The sequence below is a fragment of the Mastacembelus armatus genome, chromosome 22 (genome assembly GCF_900324485.2).
Source record: "Mastacembelus armatus chromosome 22, fMasArm1.2, whole genome shotgun sequence".
NCBI classification, from domain to species: Eukaryota; Metazoa; Chordata; class Actinopteri; order Synbranchiformes; family Mastacembelidae; genus Mastacembelus; species Mastacembelus armatus.
The window spans coordinates 22,371,335-22,392,769 of record NC_046654.1 but is presented as its reverse complement, the minus strand read 5'-3'; positions in this window follow the sequence as shown (position 1 = coordinate 22,392,769).

Sequence of the window (21,435 nt, the reverse complement as noted above, 5' to 3'; positions counted from 1 at the left end):
TAAAAGTATTGTGTTATCATAGTACCTTTTTTATCAATACATCACTGTTTTAGAAGAATACATAAAAATGCAGACACAGTCTGTGTTTGGATAATCGTCAATAGACCATTGTCAAAAATGTTTGATTAGTAGTCAGTCCATAGCTTAAGAATCAAAATGTTTTGTTTGATAAAGTTTCTATATGTCTTAGTAATATTGCCACTGATATTGGAAATCAAATTAAAGTATCTATATTTACAATTAAATTCATACAATTGTAGCTTGGCCATCAAATCACATAAAATGCAATAAAAATGAGATGGCAGCTACTTATAACCATTGAATGTCCAGTGGAAATGGGCCTATAGGGTGTGACCTAAAGCCATAATGATATGGGTAAAGCAACCTGTCAATCAAACCTATCAATCATCCCCATGATTGGTCAATAATTTACTGTAATATCTTTTATTATGGAACAAATATTGACATAAAGAATTTAGGAATATTAAAATCGTGTTCAAATAAAAACACTGATTACTGTGGCTGTGTCCAAATGTCCTCCCTAATCACTACATAGGGCCTTATATAGTGGATACGCCATTTTGTAGTGGTTACCCGATTTGCTAGTAATCGAAAAGTAGTTCCCTCAAAATTTCCCACAGTGCATTGTAAAAAGTAGTGAGCAGCGACCGTCATGCATTGAAAAAACATGGCAAAATTAGTATAGTAGCATACAGCGCAAATAACCACAGTTTAGAATAAATTCAATTTTAATTTTAGATACTGAAATTACTCATTTCAGTACTCATTACTCATTCTCACTTTAGGTGAGAATGTACACATGAAACTTAAAAGCCATAAAATTTCTTCATTAGTAGATGGACAGTAAAAACTGAGCTAAAACAGACCTGAACTAATTTAGTGTGGACAAACAACTCTCCAAATGAATAGCCTATGTCCTCCCTGTTAGTCTGAACTTTTCTGTTTTTAGGTGAGCGTGCTGCCTAGTAACATGCTTGCACAAGTGTGTTTTGTGGTGTTCTGAAGTGTATCTGTTCAATGAACGTGCTTCATCATTATGTTTGATGCTAATTTGATTAAAATTAACCAGATTTAACACTTATTGATAAGTGATTGGATTGGTGAGGCAGACAGCCCCATTACCCCAAGCCTCACCTCCACATCTCTCTCCCCCAGCTTCGCCTCCACTCATAGTGGATACCATGAGGGAAGTGACAGTGAAAAATCTTCACTAAACTATATATATTAACCTCTGGCTAGGAGAGAATAGGATAGAGAAAGGAAGTGCATGGGAGAACAAGACCTCAAGAAAGAAACAAAGATTCGTTTTTATGGCATTTGTGCTTCCAAAGTCCCTAAACTGCACTGCAACCATCAGCCACTGGGGAAGGCTGCCTTTTGATATCCAGGAAAGCCATTCCACAGAGACACTGAGTTGGCAATGTGTTGGCGTTGAGTCCAGTGGAAGTGTCCAATATTATCACTGTTGCATTTATCCTAAAATAGTTAATTTGAGTGAAGTTTTGAACTACGAAAGCAGATTGTTAATGTGAAGTTTGTTTCTCCTCAGCTTTATTGACATCTATAGTGATGATGGGAACATGTCAAAGTTGAACTAATGCACAGTGATGGATCTGATCCAGATGTTTTTCTGTTATGTTGTGCTTTCAAAATTAAAACCTAAAACAGACGGGATTTGAATGCCTTTGCTTTAAATAATTCATTTACCCCAGTTGGAGAGAAAAACACCTTTATTTAAAATGGGCATATACTGTATTACAGCTAATGTCTGTAAATTCTAAATATACTTCAGCAAGAAGGGTCTGTGTTGTTTGACATTCTCCTACAGTATTTATTAATGCAAACCTAAAGGTACCTGTTATAAGAGAGAGTTTGGTATAACCTACATTTCCACAGCACAATGGAGTCATCATACTCACCACCCTGCTGTTAAGAGTTTCTTCTTTAGTCGTCATACACTCACTGGCAGCATCATTTTAAAATTGTAGCTGACACCAATAACACCACTGATACTGTGTGTAAGGATTATATCACTCAGATGTAATCTATTTGAATACATACAATACCTTTCAACTGACAGAGCTAATGCTGTGAAAATGTACACGATACTAAGTCATTATAGTATAGTATTCCTACCAGAGTATATATAGTATTTCATACTATACACCTACCAGAGGATGTATGTATGATTTTTTTTTTTTACTGTACTAGATGGAAGACAATCATAACATGCTTTAATTTGTCACAATGTGAAAACAATGCTTTAGACTGACAACAACAATAAAACTACATTTGGAGAAGTAGTTTGAGTCTAATTAGTGCGGATGGCACACTTTCAACTGTTGCAACCCCATGCTGTGAGTTTGGATGATGAGACGAATGGATTTTTACATGAGCCATTATTCCAATCTATCTTCCTCCTTATCTGCTGTCTGGAGCAGCAGAGCAGAGCAGGTTAGCTGGAGAGAGGCCCACTGCTTCCTGTCCTCTGAAAGCCAGAGCCACACAGTGCAGGCTGATCCAGAGCACTTGTTAAATGGACTGATGTATGATAATCCAGAGATGAGCCCACACTTGTAGCTCATTTTACTGTACAACCTTGCCGTACATCATAGTGAAACGCTTCGTAAAATTCCTACCTGCACACACACACACAACTCATAGTTACAATTCCCAAGACACTGACTTCAGGGGTCTTCCAATGTTGTAAAACAATTACACACACTATAATTTCTCATGTAAAATGTCACTACTAGTAGAAGTCTATGGCCTACATTAATTAACTAAGGTAAAGGTGCCTTTCTGTAATTACAATGATTAAACCGTGCATATGATCACATGGGATTAGGAATGTCTCCCTACCAGAGGACTTCATCTGTTTTCATGTATATCAAGACTTCGTCCTAAAAAATTTAACATATTTATTTTATTTTGAAATGTACACTGTATGCTCCGTGACCCTGGCTTTCAGGAAAAAGCGGGTATAGAAGATGGATGGATGGTTGGATGTACACTGTATGCTTCTTACAGTGCTCTGTCTATCACCCAATGAGAAGCAGATAAGTAACACCAACCAAAACATATGATTACAGCTGCTACAAACCATTAGCTATCAACACAATGGCGTTCTATGGACTTGCCTGAGTCAGAATTCACTTCATATCATCCTTTTATCATAGTTTATCTAGATCTTCCAACTAACCCTAACCAAAAACACTTTTTTTCACAGTTTATTCTGGGATTGACCTGCCATTTTTTTTAACCCAAATACTTCTTTGTAATACTTCCTATATCTGCAGTAAATTAATCTTCTACTACAGTAGCTCTTGAATCATCTGTAAGACCTCAGTTATGTTTAGACTGCTTCTCTCCCATAGATCTTTCTGAATTCACATCAGTAGTTGCTTCATCTAAATCATCAACGTGTCTCTTAGACCCCATTCCGACTAGACTGCTTAACCTCCTATGACCTGGCATCCACATACGTGGACATCATATTTTTTGTTATCTGCACAGTAAAACTTCATTTTGTGTCATTTTCTGTCTTTCACAAAAGTGTGATCCAACTGTTCCCACAGACAAAAAGGACATTCCTGTTTTGGAGTAGTAGTTTTGGTAGTTACAAAAAAACAAAAACAAAAGCAATAACAAAACATAAGCACATTACTTATTGGGTACATCTAACCCCAAATAGCTAGAAATCTAAAATGCAAGCCAAACCAAAGCTTGGGTCTTAGGAGATTAACGACACCCTGCCATTAATTAACTCATCTTTATTAGACTTAGTAAATTTATCTCTAGTATCAGGCTACGTACCACAGGCCTTTAAGACTGCAGTAATCAAACCCATACTCAAAAAACCTAGTTTTGATCCAGGAGTCTTGGCTAATTTAAAGACCAATATCCAACCTACCACTTATTTCTAAAATTCTTGAAAAACCTGTTGCTAAGCAGTCCACATACACAGGAATGATTTAGAGCACATCATAGTACAGAAACAGCACTGTGAAAAGTCACTAACGATCTTCTCTTAGCCTCAGATAATGGACTTGTTTCTATACTCCTCCTAGACCTTAGTGCTGCATTCGACACTATTGACCACAACATCTTATTACAGAGACTGGAGCATGTGACTGGTATCAGAGGAAAAGCGTTAAAACAGTTCCAATCCTATTTATCGGACAGATTCCAGTTTGTTCATGTCCATTATGAACCTTCCACACGAACAAAAGTTAGTTATGGAGTTCCACAAGGCTCTGTGCTAGGACCGATTCTGTTCACCCTGTACATGCTTCCTTTAGGATATGTCATTAGGAAGCACTCTGTTAATTACCACTGCTATGCAGACACTCAGTTGTATCTGTCTATTAAACGTGTTAACACAAACCAGTTAACCAGACTTCAAGCATGTCTAACTGACATAAAGGCCTGGATGACCAGTAACTTTTTACTTTTAAACTCAGAGAAAACAGAAGTCATTATATTTTGGCCAAAAAATCTCAGAAATAACTTTTCTAAAATTATAGCTACTCTAGATGGCATAACCCTGGCCTCCAGCACTACTGTAAAAAACCTTGGAGTTATTTTTGACCAGGACATGTCCTTTAACTCACACATAAAACAAATCTCTAGAACTGCATTCTTTCACCTGCGCAACATTTACAAAATTAGGAACATCCTGTCTCAAAATGATGCAGAAAAACTAGCCCATGCATTTGTTACCTCAAGGCTAGATTACTGTAACTCATTACTATCTGGATGTCCCAATATCTCCATAAAAAGCCTGCAGTTAATCCAGAATGCCGCAGCCAGAGTCCTGACAGGAACTAGCAAGAGAGATCATATTTCTCCTATATTGGCTTCTCTTCATTGGCTCCCTGTAAAATACAAAAATAGAATTTTAAATCCTTATTCTCACATACAAACATATACCACATACTTGTGGTTCCCAGAGTTTCCAGACTGGGAGGCAGAGCCTTTAGTTATCAAGCTCCTCTCCTTTGGAACCAGCTCCCAGTCTGGGCTCAGGAGGCAGACACTCTCTGTACTTTTAAGGCTAGACTTAAAATCTTCCTACAAAGCATATAGTTAGGGCTGTCTTCAGGCAACCCTGAACCATCCCTTAGGTATGCTGCTATAGGCCTAGACTGCCCGAGGACCATCGGTGCACTGAGCTCCCCTACCCTAATCCCCCCCTTCCCTTCCCCTCCCCTCTCTTCTCTCCTCCCACCTCATGTATATTCCACCATTGAATGTTACTAACCTTGTGCTCTCTCTCTCCCCTAGTTTGTGCTCTCTCCCTCTCTCTCTGTTCTCTCTGTACCTTCTGCAGGTGTCCCTGGTCCTGGAGCTGTATATCACTGATGTGCAGTTACTGGTCCCACCAACCTGCAGTGTCTATTTGTTGTTTATATTTGCTGTTCTTTTCTCTCTGCTCTATCCACTCACCCCAACCGGTCGAGGCAGATGGCCGCCCAAACTGAGCCTGGTTCTGCTGGAGGTTTTTTCTTCCATTAAAGGGAGTTTTTCCTCTCCACTGTCGCCAAGTGCTTGCTCATAAGGGAATTGTTGGGTTTTTAGTTTTTGTTTTTGTAAAGTGCCTTGAGATGATTTGTATTGTGATTTGGCACTATACAAATAAAATTGAATTGAATTGAATTATTTGAACATCCCTTTGCCTGACCCCTCCAGATACTTGTGACCTCTTCTGCACTCTGCAGCCTGACGATTGAATCTGTTGCCTCATCCAGACTGCACTCTCTAGACCTTTGTCTCACCTTTAGTTCTAAACCCTCAACACCTTTTCATGCCACTCACTGCGTATGTAAGTGGGTTAGCGCTGCGCTAAGGCTACCTGCCTCTCACTTCTATCAGGCTGTGAGGGTTCAGCTGGGGTACAGGTCTTAGGGAATGTCCTTTTTTAATGACAACCATATTCTCACCAATGTGGGAGAAGAAGGATGGGGGGGGGGGGCACAGGGTTTAAAGGGGTTAAAGGAGGGAGAGTAACAGCACTCCTTTGGATTTGAACTTCAACTTGACCTCTGACACTGCTCACTCTGGCTCGGATATCAAAACATAGAACCATCTGCCCCTTACTGGAGGTTGAGCAAGGAGCGTGGGGTTAATATCATACACTTAGGGAGCAGAAAACAGACTGCAATTATCTTCTCTTCTCAGACAGAATCCTATTATTTGATCCTGGAGTCACGACAGATGGAAGGGGGCTAGTCACATCCTTTCTTTCCTTTCACATCCCTCTCTCCCTCTGTCGTTGCTGCCATTCCTGTGCAACACAAATCTGGAGGGCAGGGCAGGCATGGATGAGGACATAATGGTGAGAGAGGGCAAGGAAGGGGCAAGGGGCAGTGAGAGAGGGCACAGGGTGAAGTGAGGTTGCAGGGCTGTGGCAAAGAAAAGGAAATGGAAAACCGAAACTTGAGCCGGGAGCTGGTGGCTTCCTCCTCCCTGCTTCAGCAAAAATAAATACAGATACCTTAGAACTGTCCTGAAGTACACTACTTAATGTACTTTGTTACTTTCTACTATCAGGGATGGCAGCACAACTTGAGTAATTATTCAAATCTCTGGACACAGCCTGGACCTAAAGTTAATTAATATTCCATGTTTTTCTACATGGCACTTTAGAAAATAATCTGTCATGGATTTCATGGTTATATAGTAAAATCATCGGGAGTAAAGCAGAGGTCCATAAGCTGAGTCCTGAGCTCCGGCTGATAAAAATTCAAATGCCAAACCCAAATATTTGTTTTGTCACTTTAAGAGGATTATTGCAGTTTTGATTTTGGCACTTCTGATCATGTTTATGAATATTTGCCGCTCTAGCCTATGTACATGGGGGCATGATACATAACTAAACTAAAAACAAGCACATATATGTTTTCTTTCTATAATGTTATTATAATTTAGGCAAAATTCTGCATTGGGCTCACAGACCTGTATACAGCCCACACCAACAAAACTTGCCACAGGCAGATGCCGTAGCTGCAAAATCATCTCTGAATCAGATGTGATCAGATGAGATAAGCAGCAAAGGCAGGATTCTGTAAATGCTCACAACTACAAAAGGTAAGACTATAAATGACTATGTAACTTTCAAATTTTTAGTCATTAAAAGACTAAATTGCATGTTCTCCCTGTGCTTGCGTGGGTTTTCTCCAGGTACTCCAGTTTCCTCCCACAGTCCAAAAACATGTATATCAGGTTGATTGGTGACTCTAAATTGCCCATAGGAGTGAGTGTGACTGTATGATGTTGTTTGCCTCTATGTGGCCCTGTGATGGACTGGTGACCTGTCCAGGGTGTACCCCTGCCTTTCATCCAAAGAGAGCTGGGATAGGCTCCAGCAGATCCCTGTGACCCTGGTTAGGAATAAGCAGGTATAGATAATGGATGGATAGAAACATCACATCAGTAAGTGATGATTCATGTCTGTTCAAAGCACCATGAAGAAAATGGAGTATTTCACACTGTGTGGATAAAATGCTGCTCATGAAGAAATAGTACCAATGCCTGACTCACATAAAGCCTCCAGCACAACACATTATCTTTAGATTTCTGTTAATGTTACTGTTACTTATCTATAATTTTAATGCAAATATTAATTTTGAAATGCTTTTTTAAACATGCTTAACATCAATAAATATTTGGTGTGTGTATCGAAATAATTGTAAAATGGGAAGTTTGTGAAGCCACAAGACATTTTTCAATGTTTTCAAATTCCAAGATTTTTTTGTCAAATTAATAAATCATGAACAAGAGGCCTGTGCCAGAGACATACAGCAGATATGCATACATCTGTGGGAGAAAAGTTTTCAGCTAAAAGATTCATTAAGTGTAATCCCATAATCCAGTGCTTCCATGTACAAATGCACACATGCACACACAGTGAGGGCTGTGAATGGACATGTTTTCCAGGCAGACATCTGAAAATGGACCCTCACAGCAGAGTTTCCTTTAGTATTAGGCCCAGGAGAACTGGTTTACAGGGCAAAGAACCAGCTTCGCTCATTTAATTACCGCCTATCAGTGCCATCACTGTGTGTGTTGCTACCAGCTTAAATGGAAAGTGGAATAAAGCAGGCACTGGCATCGAGGGCAGAGACCAAACGCAGCAAGCTGCTGTAATAGTTTCATACCGAGATTTTAAACTGGTAGCTGTTGTTTATCTCACAGCTCTTCATGAAAATGCAAAAAATAAAGTGATTTAGAAAATAAGGCAAGATCTACTCTGATGTCATCTTATGATAACATAGTTTGATGCTTATGAACGTGCTCATAAGTACAAATTTGCTTATCTGTGAGATCAGTTATGACATCATAATGTGATGTTTAATAGAATCTGGTAGGAGGAAAATCTTTCTACTTCTGTCAGTCTCTCTATTCAGCCCTTTGATGTAGATTATGGCATCTTTGGAGATTTCCAATCATTTTGGTTTACCTATTCAAATGGTGATTATTCATAAACTTAGTGACCTCTCTAAACTTCACTCTACCTTATTCTTAGTCCAAACATACTGTACCTACCGGCCCAGTGTCTGGGAGAGATCGTATTAAGTGATGTGGAATTCTATGTCTGTTTTTAGTTCTAGACCTTGAACCTTTTTAAATAGTTCAGACACCTAGCATAACACAAACTCTCACACTCACCAGTGGAAGGAACATCCAGAAATGCTGGCCGTTATTCATTGGGCAGGCCACCATTCAATTTTCTACTTGGTCCATGACAAGCTATCTTAACGAAGATTGTCATGGACCAAGTCCCTTCAAGTCCCTCTACTTGGAGGTGTTTTTGACACAGACACAGTCTGTGCCCAATTGTACTGAGAACAGCGTTATTAGACTGACATATTTTAGCTTTTTAAATGATCTTGAGTTAAGATTGCTCAAACAACCACCTATAATCTGTAGATTTTACTGACACAGGCCAGAGTTTATTATGCATTTAAATAGAGATGAGATCACTCGTCTTTTTTTTTTTTTTTTTAAATCAAAGGAGTCCACTGTAAAGTCACTGCTCACCAGTGAGGAAATGTTTTTAGAGCCACCATGAGTATGTCATTTAATTCCTGACTTCATTATGCTAGCATATGCTAGGAAAAGGAACTGAAACTGTTGGACTAGTTTGTCCTTTCCTTTAATAAACCAATCCTGATCACATATGAGATAGACTATTGACCAAAGGAAGATTCTGGCAGGATCTGCTCTCCAGCTGACCACAACTCTGTTGTAGCTGAACTAACAGATTTCCACCACAACATTGTTCTGCGGCCTTAGTGTGGGACATTGCCCAGAGCTTCCCACCGGCCCTCAGTGTTCATGAATGAGCATATCTTCCCTGTGGACCACAAACAAGCTTCTTCACTCTCAGCAGAAGTCATTCTCCTCCCAGCTACAACACCCCAGCCCCAGTCAAGGAGAGCGCTGCCTGGGGCCAGTCTACCAGCTGGACCCTGACGCTATTTCCAGACATCTAGGGGAACTAAATGCTCTCCGGTGGAATGAAAGCTCCACCCCCATGACACACCAACTGTCTGAAGTGTTAAAGTAATATTGTGTCAGAAGACAGTCATACAGCATGAAGGGCTTTTGACTATAGGTCATGAGTCGTTGCACCTCTGCCACTTTAGGGTAATATGACTCCAGCAAAAGAAAGCAGGGGCAAGCAGGCAACCTCCAAATAAACTTTCTAAGTCAAACAGAAAGGATGACCAAAATTAGGTGCACAATTAAGATGCTTGGATTTGCTACATGAGCTAAACAGATTGGGACCTACTGTACTACTGCACAATTTAGCTGGTGAACCTTTCTGGACATAGTTTCAGTGTATTTCAGTTGGAGGTGCCTTGTTTCAATTGATTTATAGCAAAACTGAAGCTTATTTGGAGAGCTTTACTAGAATCACTTTATTAATATATTTAGTTAATCTTTCCAAAATGTCTATACAAAAGTGGCAAGTGCAAAGTTACAGTTAACAATACATGATGTAATATGGCAAAGAGTGTATATATGCTATTGCAACTTATATTAACCAGCAGATACATATACCATCAGTTAGTCCTCTGAAATAAAATATCTATATACAGCTCCTGTGTGGGTCTGATTTGACAGACAAGTCCACAGGATCACCAGGGTGGGCACCCTATCAATAATGGTGCTTTGTTGAGTTGGGCCCACAACACCAAGAAGGCTCCAGTGTGACTTCCTAAAACTACTCTAAATTGCCAGTTTCTCCCTGCTTTTAGTTGCCTTATATGTTAAAAGTTTCTTCCTGCCTCTTTCACTCTCCCACTATCGTCCCATGTGATTGGACCTCTGTAAAACAAAGTCAGACATTATGATATTCAGTTAAGCCTCTAGCAGGGAAGTCATACTGTCAGTAAACAACCTTCTCTGATTAGCCTTAAATAGATGTTTCATGGGCTGAGGTGCAAATTGCTTAATGAATATGTCCACATAGGTTTATTTCCCCTTAATGGCACTCCCAGCATGGCATCCATTAGTCGCTGTGACCCAATTTAAGAGCCATCACTCACACAGCCAAATCAGAGCAGATGAACATCTCTGCTGCCAGTATCATTTTACCATCCTGCTGAATATGTTGACAAAACCGCCCACGAACAGGCTGACGAGGATGGGTCAGGGCTTTGGCCTCAGAGTCGTGAAGGTCTGTTTGGGTTTGAGGTGGCTAACGGGGTGAAATTAAACTCTGAGGCAGTTATCATCTAGGTGGGAGTGTCCTGACTGAAGCAGAGATAAAGGGTGGTGTCATTACAGCTATGTGAAGGCTGCTGACTCCAGACCATTAATGAAAATATCAGCACACAATTATATTATGTTATTGTGTTCATAGATGACAGTGACTGTTTAACCTCTGAATTCTCGATTCTTCCCTTATCCAGATCCTAAATTCTAACCCTAAATTAACCTTAAAGAGCTGCAGTAATTCTGAGGGGAATTTAATCTACTCGATTCATTATCTGACAAGAACATTGGCACCAATTATCTCCATAGCTGGACTGAAGTCATACAAGAAAGGGGTACAGCTGAAGTCCTCCACGTCTTTGCAAAAGAAGTTAGTGGGTAATTCACCGCAGCAGCTTGACAGTCACCAAGGTTGTCAATTCACGTTCAGACTGATTGATAACTTTACAATGAGTTAACTTTGAAAGGTATATCTGTAAGATTGACTCTGTATCCAAGTAAATCCAGAGAACTTTTACAGACTTCACAAATGAAGACCAGAATGACCTTAGGTCTTTGTTAGCTGGTTAGCTAATTTCTGTCTTCCTGATATCTCAAGCTGCCTGTCAAAAGCCTCTTTTGTCAAAAACGACACGTTTATTGAAAAATAAGTAGAGCCCATATACTAGCATCACCTTAGGACACACTCAATTTAGGAAACAAATACTTAATACAACCTTTGGTTTTAAACGGGTAAACAGGCCTATTACAAATATTGTCAACAATACCATTAATGCAACAAGAACCCCGGAAGTAACTGATCCAGTGGTGTCTAGCCAGTAGTATAGATATTACAGAGTGAATGCGTGTGTGGGTAGGGCTAAGCACTGATGAACATGTCTTCTTGATGACTGCTGAGCCCAGACAAAACCTCCGCCAGCACGAAATCAAATTAAAGCTGCCACGTGGCCTGCAGCTGGCTCACCCTGGCACTGTGCTACTCTTACAAGAGCCCATCACCCGAGGGTCTGAAGAAAGATGTTGACACTCATCCAGCTCCTCCTCTGTTATGACATCTATGAACACACATTCACAAGAACCACATTATATGGCCATCAGACTGTTCACTCTTTTCCCTAAATTCTCATCTACTGCTTCTTCCTACCCCTGAAAAAAAGAAAAAGGATCAAATTAAATGTGTGTGTACATTTTATCATGTCTGCTATCAGCTTTTGAAAATAGCAGGTAGCAGAATGTTTAACATTCTCTTGTCAAGCGTCCTCCTGCTGGGACAATAAATGCCTGTCCAGTTTTGCTCACAGCGGCGGCTGCAGATTACAAACAGCAGGAGCACACCGTAGTCTCAACACAATACCGATAAGGACGCCTGTCTTAGTGCCGCCGCTTTGGCTGGCTTCTCCTCACGCCAGGAACCTGCTGCTTTCTAATATTTACACACAACTAGAATGGCAAATGTACCGTAACTTCAGCCACACACTCCTCCTCACACCTGGAGCCGTGTGCATACTTTTCAGTGTTTTTTTGTCTTCTGGGAGAGGGGGGAGGGGGAGGACTAAATTACAGCACAAACAGAGTGAAATTTCCATTGCATCTTTTCAAACAGGAGTTTCAGGAGGAGGTAGGTGTGGATGATTGCAACTGATCTCTTGTGGTGCAACTGTTGAAGAATTTTTATTGTACTTTTTTGGGTGGAAGGTGGGTGAAATGAAGAGAGTTCAGCTTTACTTTTTTCAGGTGAGGCGGGAGGGTGAAATGCAGATTTACTGTCTAAGCTGTGACAATTGAAGAGCCAGAGGATATAGGGAGAAGACACAGGAGGCCACTGACACAGCGGATTATTCATGACCATAAGACAAAGAAGTGCATATGGTTTAGATTAAAACACAATCAAAAGAAAAATGACTTTTGAAACCTTTTCATATCTAATTCTCTGTCATAACAGGCACCAAAAATACATTTATTCTTTCTTCAAAATGTCAATAGTCTAACAGCGAGAATGGCAAGATTTGGTAACACTTCACAGCATACTAGCATTGTTTTTAAATAATCTGTCACTTCAGCTGAAATCAAAAACCTTAACTTTTATCAGTGTTATTATCAGACAGATCTTAGTTCTTAACTTAATATATAATGCTTGTCATACAGTACTTTGCAAAGGTTTTAAGCAATAAAACACATGGGATGCTTTTAATATAAATTACTTAAATATTTTTTCATTTATGAATTAACTTCATTCAAAGTGCCCTTTGCCGTTAAAGCAGCAGCAGTTCTCTCTGGTTTGACCTGCACCTTGGAGAAGCTGCTGCAGTTCTTCTGTAGATTCAGCCCCTCCCAGTGTATCTTCCTCTTCATATGATCCCAGACTGAGTCCACATTGCCCAGATCAGGCCTCTGTGGGGGTCAGACCATCTGCAGCAGAACTCCTGGTTCTTCTTGTCTCTGAAAATAGTTCTTCATGAACTCTAGTGGGTTCTTTATGGACTTGTCCTGAACAGTGAACCTGGATCAATTAGACACCTGATGGTGTTGTGTGATGAGAATCTAAAACGTCTGTAAAGTACATCCATTCATCATCTATACCCACTTATTCTTTAACCAGTGTCACAGGGATCTGCTGGAGCCTATCCCAGCTCTCTTTGGGTGAAAGGCAGGGGTACATCCTGGACAGGTCACCAGTCCATCACAGGGCCACATAGAGACAAACAACCTCACACACACTCACACTCACTCCTATGGGCAATTTAGAGTCACCAATCAACCTGACATACATGTTTTTGGACTGTGGGAGGAAACTGGAGTACCTGGAGAAAACCCACACAAGCACAGGGAGGACATGCAAACTCCACACAGAAAGGCTGTGTTTCTGTAAAGTACAGTACTGTATATTTTTCATCTTAGCCTACATATAAAATTAAGTATGTGATTTACAGTATGTGTTTTGATAGCAGAATGTGAACTCCTCCCAGATTGCTAACACAGCAATTGTCACATGCCCAGCATGCATTGGATTTGGTCAAAAATCCAATGCATGAATGAATTAAAATATTTAATTCAATTCAATTCAATTTTACTTGCATAGTGCCAAATCACAATACAAGCATCTCAAGGCACTTTACAAAAAAAAAAAAAAAAAAAAAACCCAACAAAACCCATATGAGCAAGCACTTGATGACAGTGGAGAGGAAAAACTCCCTTTAACGCAGGGGTCTCAAACTCAATTTTCCTGGGGGCCGCTAGAGGCAGAGTCTGGGTGAGGCTGGGCCGCATCAGGTTTTCCACAAGAAAAGCTTTGTTAAAAAAATTCCAATCTTTTTAAATCTCTTTATTTTTATTTTTTAACACAAAATAAGATAAAACAAATTAAAGAATTAATAAGAAAATAAATAAATCAATCAGTAATAAATAAATAAATAAATAATAATAATAATAATTAGATTTCTCTAGTCTGTGACTATATGTGGTTTCTATTTCTTTCAAATGTCTGTATTAACAGTTCTTTAACCTTTAACCTTCTTCTGAACATGAATTGTCCTGAACATGAATTGAACATTGAAGAACATGAACTGTTCTTCTGAACATGGCTTCTCTTGCAATGCAAATAGCGCGATGCAAATAAAAAAAAAAACAAATGACCGACAAATAACGGTGCGACCTTATATTTTGTAGCTGGGCGCCACGGACAGACGCCAAACTTCACATTAATAATTTTAAAGACGTGGTGCGACGTGACGCTGCATTTCTCGTTCGGTGTGCGACCCCCTTAAAGTGCCATACATATCAAATTTGCGGGCCACACTAACATTAAACTTTGATATTAAGGCGGGGGCCACAAACTATCGTCCTGCGGGCCGCGAGTTTGAGACCCCTGCTTTAACGGAAGACAAAACCTCCAGCAGAGTCCAACTGAGTTTGGGCGGCCATCTGCCTCGACCGTTTGGGGTGAGTGGATAGAGGAGAGAGAAAAGAACAGCAACAATTAACAACAAATAGACACTGAAGGTTGGTGGGGCCAGTAACTGCACATCAGCAATATACAGCTCCAGGACCAGGAACACCTGCAGAAGGTACAGAGAGAGAGGACAGAGAGAGAGGGAGAGAGCACAAAGTTAGTCACATTCAATGGTGGAATATACATGTGAAGGGGGAGGAGAGGAAGAGAGGGGAAGGGAAGGGAGGGGAGGGTTAGGGTAGGGGAGCTCAGTGCACTGATGGTCCTCAGGCAGTCTAGGCCTATAGCATAACTAAAGGATGGTTCAGGGTTACCTGAAGCCAGCCCTAACTATACGCTTTGTCAAAGAGGAAGGTTTTAAATCTAGCCTTGAAAGTACAGTGTCTGCCTCCTGAACCCAGACTGGGAGCTGGTTCCACAGGAGAGGAGATTGATAGCTCTGCCTCCCATTCTACTTTTGGAAACTCGGGGAACTACAAGTTGACCTGCACTCTGACAGCAAAGTGCTCTATTGGGATAATATGGTACTATGAGGTCTTTAAGGTATGAAGGAGCTTGATCATGAAGTGATGTGTATGTGAGAAGAAGTATTTTAAATTCTATTCTGTATTTTACAGGGAGCCAATGAAGAGAAGCCAATATAGGAGAAATATGATGTTTCTTGCTAGTTCCTGTCAGGACTTTGGCTGCGGCATTCTGGATTAACTGGAGGCTTTTTATTGAGATACTGGGACATCCAGATAGTAATGAGTTACAGTAATCTAGCCTTGAGGTAACAAATGCATGGACTAGTTTTTCTGCGTCATTTTGAGATAGGATGTTCCTAATTTTGGCAATGTTGCGCAGGTGAAAGAAGGCAGTTCTAGAGATGTGTTTTATGTGTGAGTTAAAGGACATTTCCTGGTCAAAAATAACTCCAAGGTTTTTCACAGTAGTGCTGGAGGCCAGGGCTATGCCCAGGGCTAAAGTAGCTATAATTTTAGAAAAGATATCTCTGAGGTTTTTAGGCCCAAATACAATAACTTCTGTTTTGTCTGAATTTAAAAGTAGAAAGTTACTGGTCATGCAGGCCTTTATGTCAGTTAGACACGCTTCAAGTCTGGTTAACTGGTTTGCGTTAACAGGTTTAATATATAGATACAGCTATCTATATATTAAACCTAATGACATAGCCTAAAGGAAGCATGTACAGGGTGAACGGAATCGGTCCTAGCACAAAGCCTTGTGGAACTCCATAACTAACTTTTGTTCGTGTGGAAGGTTCATCATGGACATGAACAAACTGACATCTGTCCGATAAATCGGATTGGAACCATTTTAACGCTGTTCCTCTGATACCAATCACATGCTCTGTAATGAGATGCTGTGGGTCTAGGTTGGTGACTTTTAACTATGCTGTTTCTGTACTATGATGTGCTCTAAATCCTGATTGAAAATCTTCAAATAGTTCATTTCTGTGTAAGTGGTTTGATAACTGCTTAGCAACAGCTTTTTCAAAGATTTTAGAAATAAATGGTAGGTATTATAAATGGTATTGGTCTATACTTAGCCAAGATTCCTGGATCAAGACTAGGCTTTTTGAGTAAGGGTTTGATTACTGCAGTCTTAAAGGCCTGTGGTACGTAGCCTGATACTAGAGATTAATTTACCAAGTCTAATAAAGATGAGTTAATTAATAACAGGGTGTCTTTAAGCAGTCTAGTCGGGATGGGGTCTAAGAGACACGTTGATTTAGATGAAGCAACTACTGATGTGAATTCAGAAAGATCTATGGGAGAGAAGCAATCTAAACATATGAGGTCTTACAGATGATTCAAGAGCTACTGTAGTAGAAGATTTATTTATGGCAGATATAGGAAGCGTCTGTTGAATTTTATCTCTAAAAGTTGTGATTTTATTTAAAAATTTAATCACTGCTGAGAGCTAAGGGAACACTAGGCTCAACAGAGCTGTGACTTTTTGTCAGCCTGGCTACATGTTAATAGACTGTTTTTCCTGGCTAGATTAAATTCTTCTAAATTTGTGGAACGCCACTTCCTTTCCAGCCTTTGTGATGCCTGCTTTAATGTACAAATATGTAAATTGTACCATGGAGCTAATGTCCTCTGATTCACTAACTTCTTTTTCAGAGGAGCCACTGTATCAAGTGTTTCATGCAGTGAGGCTACTGCACTGTCAACAACATGATCAACTTGGTAGGGACTAGGATTGAGGCAGCTGTGTTGGCACATGGCATAGATGTAAATAAAAATGGAATCATTTTCTTAAATTTATTAACAGCATTGTCAGATAAACATCTGCTGTAGTGAAATGCTGCATGATCCATTATCTTAAATTCAAAAGTTATTAAAGAATGATCTCAAAAAAGAGGATTTTAGGGAAAAACTATCAAGTGATCAATTTCAATGCCATAGGTCAGAACAAGATCAAGGGTGTGATTGAAACAGTGGGTGGGTTTATTTACATTTTGAGTGAAACCAATTGAACCTAATATTGAATTCATGCAGTGCTGAGGCAGTTATTTTCAACATCTACATAAAAACTCCCACTATAATGACTTTATCTGAACTAGCACTATATCAGACAGGAAGTCTGGAAATTCAGTTAAAAACTCTGAGTAAGGAGCAGGTGGACGGTACACAATGACAAGTAGAACTGGTTTTTGTGTTTTCCAGTTTGGATGTGAGAGACTAAGAGTGAGGCTCTCAAATAACTGTCCTGAGGATGAAAGTTTAATAATAAGTTTGAGTGGAAGATTGTAGCTACTCCTCCACCTCGACCTGTGCTTCGAGGAACATGACAATTTTTGACACATACAATAAGTCACATATCTAATTTTATATGTAGGCTAAGATGAAAAATATACAGTACTGTACTTTACAGAAACACAGCCTTTCTGTGTGGAGTTTGCATGTTCTCCCTGTGCTTGCGTGGGTTTCCTCCCACAGTCCAAAAACATGTATGTCAGGTTGATTGGTGACTCTAAATTGCCCATAGGAGTGAGTGTGAGTGTGTGTGAGGTTGTTTGTCTCTATGTGGCCCTGTGATGGACTGGTGACCTGTCCAGGGTGTACCCCTGCCTTTTACCCAAAGAGAGCTGGGATAGGCTCCAGCACCCACACTTTGTTACAATGCAAATACACTATGGACTGATGATGGTATGAAATACATATGGAAGCAAGGCACCATCAAATCACTAATTTTTCTGCAGAATCACCAGCCAGTAAAAATATGCATATATTAGGTGACATGTTTTCCTGTTTGTGGTGTTGTGACCCAAGCCCTTGACAGGATCAGTAGTCAGTAGTAGCAGTAAACATGTCCACACCCTCATGACTCTGTACACCCACATATCTCATGGATAAACAGAAAAACAAAAGGAAAAGGGAATACCAGTTAGGCGGCTGCTGAGTCGCATGGCAGAACATGCCCGAGCAGATGTTCAGGCTATATCAATGCTGACAGCAAACCCTCTCTAAACTGCAGCACTGTCAAAGTTTTTTAGATCTGCATCGCCTTCAAATGCCTCCACTTGCACACAGTTTCTTTGAATTAAATTCAAAACTTTTTAACACTTTTTTCTAGTACTTCGCAGGTTTAGTGATTTTGACTTTTCTATATGATTTACATTATCCTGCAGTGTCTTGCAGAAGCAAAGGACTCTGATGGACTGACTATCCTTTGGGGCAATACAGCACTGTGACGCTGATACAAGAATCTACACAGGCTTTATTACCACAAAGTCCTAGTCTTGAATAATACTCTGACTTTTCAATAGCCGTTGTAAATAAGACATTAAAATGAAGTAAGGCTATGTAATTTTGTAAATAAGATAATGTGCTTTGAGACATACTGGGAATATATGAGAAAAATAAAGTTTGTGTAATGTATCCTTTCTTTGAATGGTAGATGATGACTGACTAGTTTCACTACTGACTGATTAACTACCTGAATTTCACTTCAGTAATGGTAGTAATAAAGTTTATCGTATCTCATCATCTCACATTAATGTTCTTTCCCTCATGTTTGCTGTAGTTCCTTGCTCCCTGGGGACACATCTATGAGGCTGTCTGCACCAAAGCAATTTTGGTGACCTGACCAAACTGGCTTACTACAAATTCTGTTTATCATCACATGATGCCAAGGCAAAAGAGTTAGTGTCGCCTTGTCATTTGCATGTATGCCTTTAAGACACAGCTAACTGCAAGCATGGAATAGGTGACCACATTCCACATCGTTTCCTTTAAAACAACATCTAGACCTGTATGAAGTGCCCTAGGTCTGCCTTACACTTCAGTCTGAATATTTTGGATCTTCTCTTACCCCTCCCCACCAAAATACTGACAATTGTCACAAACACAGGAAGCCCACTGGTTGGGGAAACTGTTATTGAGTTATTGGTGTGTGGTCCCGGGGAAGGTTGGCATCCATACCATGAGAGTGGTGGTTAGGCCACTGCTGTGAGGTGTTCATGCACTGTTGGCTCACCAATGAGAGGCTGGCCACAGCAAACACACAGACAACAACTGCCTACCAGGCTGGCCAATGGATAACACAGCACCAGTAAATGAAAAAGGCCAGCCAGGGTGAAAATGTGCACCACTGCCTGAAAGCAGAAGAGATGCTAGAGTGTTGTGTTTAAGTGCTGTCCCTTTCCCCTTCATTTTGTGGCCCCCTCCACCCCCTTACCCCCACCAATCTACATCCATTTGCTATCATTATGTACTACTGCCCCCTACTGTGGGACCATGCCAGTAATGGCCCCAAGGTCAGTGTCTGGGAGGCAGTGGAGGTGAGTAGAGGTGTTCTTTACTCTTTAAGAGGCGGGAACAATTGATGGCAAGCCACCAGCTATGTGGGGGCCCCTGAGGACCCTCAACAATAACAACAGTGGGGAGATGTCCTCCTCCATGGGAAAGGAAGAAAATGGGTAGTGGGGCAGCCTGATTGGAAGAAGGCGGGGTGGGGGTGAGGTCCTATCGGGGATGGTGTATAAGCTGAGGACTGTTGACAGCTTGTCAACAGCTTCTCATGAGTGAAATTTTCTCCTGTACACTCTGTGATAGAAAAGTAGTTTAGATGATTTGACACAAGTTAAAAAATATCTGTCAAATATGGGATATTTCCACAGTAGGAAAGAGATAGACAGGAGGACAAAAATCTGCACATTCAAAATAGCTAATGCACTGAGCTCAGCACAGGTGCATTAGTTCCCTCAAAGGTCTTAGAAAGTGAAACATAACATCTACATTTATATCTACATTATAAAAGTAGTGAAAGCTTTTAAATAGTCAAAATCCTTCCTTATTACAGACTTTACACTGTCAACTAAACCAAATGTGTCTCAGCTGGTGTTAGTCTTGTAGAAGATCCCCAAAACATTCTTCTAATCAGATTTCTTTGCCTACACTTAAAACATGTTGGCTTCATTCAAAGTATTTGCCACTGCTTGACATACTCTTCAAATTCAGTGGACTTAATGGCTAATAAATATATATTCTAAAGGTTTTATAGGTCAATCATTTATAAACCAGCAGTAAGAACTGTAGATTATTGCTTCAGCAGCACACCTTCAAGCCTCTTATTCAGCAGGCAGATCCACTAATGGATGACTTGTGGAGAAACAAATTCATTTATTTACATTTATAGCAGAAGTGATGGCTCATTAATGCACTAGATTACAAACGTGGCAACAATAGTTAAAGAAAAAAAAGCCATAACCTGGGAGTTTTCACCAACTTCATATAAAAGAAGGTGAAGTAAATGATGTATTAATTTTAATACAGTCATTAGCTACAGTACAACTAATGAAACTTTTACAGAGGGTAACTTACCATAAACTCATAATGCCAAACATCACAGTGATTAGCCTACACTCATTAGTACTGGGTTAGACAACAGCAGCACAAACTGCTTCCACCAAAATGCTCAGACAGCTGAACCAGCTGCTCTCCAAAACCATTTGAACATTATCACCTTCATGGAAGATTTATTACAAGACTGTTCAGTTACTATAGCTAGGTGTACCTAATAAACTGCTGACTGACTGCAGATGGAACAATCATCAGTAAGGTGAGTGAACATGGGTGTCTTTGAAGTAATTCTTCATAGGAATAGAGTGGCTTTCTTTTGGGTTGAAGACAGAATAGACTCAATAGCTGCTCTCACACTGACTGGACGAAGCAGACTGTTCACTTTCCTAACATAATTATACTGTAACTAAATGGAGGATAGTTGACTTATCCAGAGTATCAACAAACAGCAGGTCAGCCTTGACCAAATCACATTTTAGTGTAACCTGTGTACGAACACATGCAACGCGAACAGCAACTCACCTCTTCGACTGAGGGCAGGAAGGTATTTCATTCAAGTTGTTGCTGGTGGAGTCATATGATAGTACATGCTGCAAAAACTTTTTTTTTTTCATTGCAACATGCAGTTACATAAAGATACCCGCATCATTAAGAAAGGAACTAGGGACTGACTCGCCTGACACCTCCTAGTCCTGATTGGGCTCCACTCCTTAGTCTGTTGGATGATTTCTTTATTAATCACCAAGCATTAAATCTGCTTCTCATCTAAAGGTTGAGTCATGGCAGCTGGACTCCTAGTTTTTGGGTCAAAACATTTCACTACTCACCTGAGTAGCTTTGTCAGTCTGAGGAAAAGCTGGTATGGAACCTCCCATTTATCTTTCAGGTTGGTTTCACTCCACCCCTAGTCCGATAGGCTCATTAGGT